Here is a 4,636-nt window from a genome sequence, read left to right as displayed (position 1 = left end):
CGCATACAGAACAGTCACCACCAGATCCAGAGCTGGGGAGGAGATGGAGGGGGGCTTCAGGTAGGCAAACATGACAGTGCTGAGAAACAGGGAGACCACAGCCAGGTGAGGGAGGCACGTGGAAAAGGCTTTGTGTCGTCCCTGCTCAGAGGGGATCCTCAGCACAGCAGTGAAGATCTGCACGTAGGACAGCACAATGAAAACAAAGCACCCACAGCCTAAACAAAGACTAACCACAATAAGCCCAACTTCCCTGAGGTAGGAGTCTGAGCAGGAGAGCTTGAGGATCTGGGGAACTTCACAGAAGAACTGGTCCACTGTGTTGCCTTGGCAGAGTGGTATTGAAAAGGTGTTAGCAGTGTGCAGCACAGAATAGAGAAAACTACTGCCCCAGAAAGCTGCTGCCATTGTGACACAAGCTCTGCTGCCCATGAGGGTCCCGTAGTGCAGGGGTTTGCAGATGGCAATGTAGCGGTCGTAGGCCATGACTGTGAGAAGAAAATACTCTCCTGTTAACAAGAAGAAAAGTAGGAAGACTTGAGCAGCACATCCTGAGTAGGAAATGGCCCTAGTGTCCCACAGGGAATTGGCCATGGATTTGGGGACAGTGACGGAGATGGTGCCAAGGTCCAGAACAGAGAGGTTAAGGAGGAAGAAGTACATGGGGGTGTGGAGGCGGTGGTTGCAGGCTACAGCAGTGATGATGAGGCCATTGCCCAGGAGGGCAGCCAGGTAGATGCCCAGGAAGAGCGAGAAGTGCAAGAGCTGCAGCTCCCGTGTGTCCGCAAATGACAGGAGGAGGAACTCGTTGAGGGAGCTACTGTTGGACATTTCACTCCCTGCAGGCATTCGGGACTGTCCAAGGAAGAAGATACAGAGGTAAATGAGGACAGGCTTTTCTGAGCAAAACTTTCTCATAAAACCCTCCCAAACACATGCACATTACCTATCCCCCTATCAGCAGCACTGTCACTGAGCTCCGTTGCTTGAGCTCTGGATTGTGCTGGCTGAATTTGACATGAGGAGCAGGGGCCTCTGCCCGTGGGCTCCAGAGGAGTCAGCCCTGACTGACAACACTGCAGACATGGGAACAGGGGTGACTAAAATTTTTATTCCCAGTTCCAGTCAGATTTCATCCACACATAATGTTGAAGGCATTTTCAGCATCTTCACTCCCACTTCTAAATAATCTGGGTGCATTAACAGTTTTAAGGCTTCTTTTGTTTCCTTTAGCTGACCCTGTCACACCTGAGGAGCATTCCTGCAGGTAGAAATCCTCAGCTTTGCTGCTGCACTCAGAGTGAGCAGCTGTGATTCTGGAGAGGCAAAAGGATTCGCTCTGGCTTGAGTGCAGAGGGAGCAGAGCTGGCCTGTCCATCTGCCTTGTTCCCAGCTGCCCTGTGCTCGCACCTCGGAGGTGGAGGACAGTTGCACTCGTGTTACCCCAAAAAGAAAAGACACCGCGGTGAGCAGAGGAATGCACTTGCAAAGTGCCCATCAGCACTCTTTCTGAGGGGATGTTAGGCAGGTCTCAGCCCTCCCCTTCTAGCCAGCAACACATCGGCCTCCTTCCAGCTCCCCACACCCACCCTCCCAGCAGCACGTCCCAGCATGGCCTCCGTATCTAGGTGGCTTCTGCCTGGGGCACCTAGATAACACGCAGCTGCAATGGGAGAGCTGTGTCCTTGTGGAGGGCAGCTTGCAGCCCAACCAGACACCCCAGGGAAATGGCGGAATGTCCCAAGGATGGGGTGTCCTGAAGGGAGAGCTGGCTCATTCCCAGACCCCCACACTGCATTGCCCAGAGACCCACAGGTCAGAGGGACACTTGGGCACCTCACTGTCAAGGACATATCTGCAATGCAGGACCTGCAGGGTAAGTGTCTCAACTGCATCAGATACTCCCCTGCCCAGAGAGTCCAAGGGGAAGCACAAGGGCAGCATGGGCAGGTGGGAAACATGCATCAATACCATGACATTTGTGGTAAGGGAGGCAGTGCCAGGGAGGGACAGAGGAGCACTCAGGAGTGTCTCCTCTCCTGCATGTCCAGCTGCCGAGGAAACGACTCCTGCCCTGGACCCCACAACCTTGAGAGCAGAGGGCTGTGCTGGCTGGGAGAGGAGAGGAGATGTTGGAGTTGACAGTTTCCTCTCACACTTTGAGCATGACTCTGCTGCCTGGAGCTGTCCCTGTGGGGAACTGTTTCTTTGTCCCCATGTCTCTCCCCTCTCAGTGCTCACACACCCCATCCCACCCATGCAGAGCTCAGCTCTGCCCTGCAGAAACCTCCTGGGGGCAGGACACTGCCCAGGGCACCTCTGTGTTTGCAGGTGCTATGGAGCAGTGGAGACAAACCTTGGTGAGGCTGGAAAGGTGATGCTGGCTCTGTCCTTAGGCTGAGGGGTGGATGAAGGCATTTGCTGAGTCCCTCCCAGAACTGCTCCTCTCTCAGTGTCACTCTGTCAGTACCCTGTCTAAAACTGACAGATCCAATCCCATTTCACCCCACCCAAAGAGAATCAAAGTGAAAGCACAGACTCATGACAGCACCTTCCCTTTCATGTACCCCCTGCCTTGAACTTCCTTTCGGAAAGCCTGCTCCAGAAATGTCCTGCGAGTGAGATGGAGCTGTAGGCAGCCCTGACCCATGCAGCACCCTCTTGACAGGAGGCTCAAGCTGCCCTGCCAGGGATCTCTCCTCTCATCCACAGCTTCTCCCTGTGGGGAGCTCCCCGGGCAGGCTGAGTGCTGACCCTTGTGGGCAGCAGAGTCAATGCTCCAGGCACACAGCACCCTGGGGCACAGGGACACTGCTCTGAATTACAGTCCTGCACAGAGCTGTGAGCACACACAGGCTTCACCCCCCCCCCCGCAGCGTCACTGGGAGAAGGTAGTAGCATGCCCTGTCCCTGTGGTGCTGTGACTAGGAATCCCTGCTCTGAAGCATCTCCCCCTCCTCTGTAAAGGTGAAACCAATAGAGCGATCTTTAAAAATCCAATCGTGTGACCGGATGGGTTTCTAGACCTTGCCAGGAACTGCAGTAGCATTGCCCTGAAGCCAGAGACTTACTGTGTCAGGGGCTGTGAAGATTTCTCCCACAAGGAGCTCTCTTCTGTACTTCTGCTGCACACTGCCTTTCACTTCTCCCTATCTTGTCTCATCTTCTGGCAGAAATTGCAGGCAGTGCTTGCAGCTCTGCTGCTCTTTGCAAAGGAGCTGCTCCTGACAGCGCTGTGTCTCACCAGTGCTGCCTGGTTGCCATGAGCTCCCTCCATCCCAGGAGCCTGGCCCCACTCAGGACCAAAGGCCCAGCTGAAGGCATGAATTTCTCTGTCCCTTCTGCTCCCTCCTCCTGGGAAATGTTCACTCCAATAAACTAAAATAATCACTGATGGTCCCTCTCTAAGCACTGAAAGAAGACTGATTCCAGCATTGCAATTTGTCTCCTCAGAGGATGGTTATCTATGAAAAGTGGAAATGTCCCACTCAGGAAGCCCCTAGTCCCACCTTTTAGCTAGGCAGGGCACCTAGATGGGGACAAGAATGGAGTTCCTTTTCACAGTGTTCAGGTAATGATTCATATGAGTTAGTTTGGGCTTCTCAGGGTGATTTAGAAGGCCCTGGGCTGGCATAGGATTCAGATCCTTCCTGTGAGCTCCACAAAAAACACAAAGGGGGTGGGATTCCCCCTGTCCCAGGCAGAAGTGCTAACAGCATGGTTGTCTGCCTGCAAGATCTTGGTCTATGCATGACCATGCAGGTCTTCTGCTCCATCCTCCTGGGAAATGTTCACTGAGGTAGACTAAAATAATCAGCTATTGTCCTTTGCTAAAGAGTGGAGAGAGACTGATTCCAGCCCTGCAATTTATTTCATCAGAAGATGGCTATCTATGATAGCCAGAAATGTCCCACTCTGGAAGCTCCTATTCCCATCTCTTAAGTAGGCAGGACACCTAGGTGGGGACAAGAAGGGAGCTCATTGACACATGGTTCAGGTGTTGATTCAGATGACTCAGTTTGGGCTTCTCAGGGTGCTTTTGAAGGCCCTGGGCTGGCGTGGGATTCAGATCCTTCTCATGAGCTCCATAAAAAACACAAAGGTGGTGGGATTCCCCTGTCCCAGGCAGAAGTGAGCACAGCATGGATGTCTGCATGCAAGATCTTGGTCTATGTTCAATGGAGATGGAGGGTGGGAGTCAGTTGCTCACACACAACCACCTGGTGTCACTGGAAGAGACAGAGGTGCTGGAGGAGGTGTGCCAGTGTCTGCTTGCTCTGATGGAGCAAGTGTGACACCTACATCCTTCTAGAGCATGAGTTGGGGGGCCAGGTGGGGAATTGCCTTCGCCACCTGCAATGATATTAGATGCCCACTGCTACCAGAGCTCCACTCACTATGATGCTGAGACACATGCAGATCCCGACACTGCAAAGAGCTGATGTCGTCCAGTGCTGGCACTTGGTTCAGTGACATAGAAATAGGCCTGCAGGGCCATGTCGGATGCCTGGGGGGGGGTCTGACACAACCACATGTCTCTAGAAGATACACCACGGGACCTCTAGGAAAACCATGCCCCTTTGGAGTGGGTGCTGGACAAGTGCCCAAGGGCAACTCAGGTTTCCTACCAGTGCCC

The sequence above is a fragment of the Apteryx mantelli genome, chromosome 11, assembly GCF_036417845.1.
Source record: "Apteryx mantelli isolate bAptMan1 chromosome 11, bAptMan1.hap1, whole genome shotgun sequence".
Taxonomy (NCBI): Eukaryota; Metazoa; Chordata; class Aves; order Apterygiformes; family Apterygidae; genus Apteryx; species Apteryx mantelli.
This window is presented reverse-complemented; position numbering follows the sequence as displayed.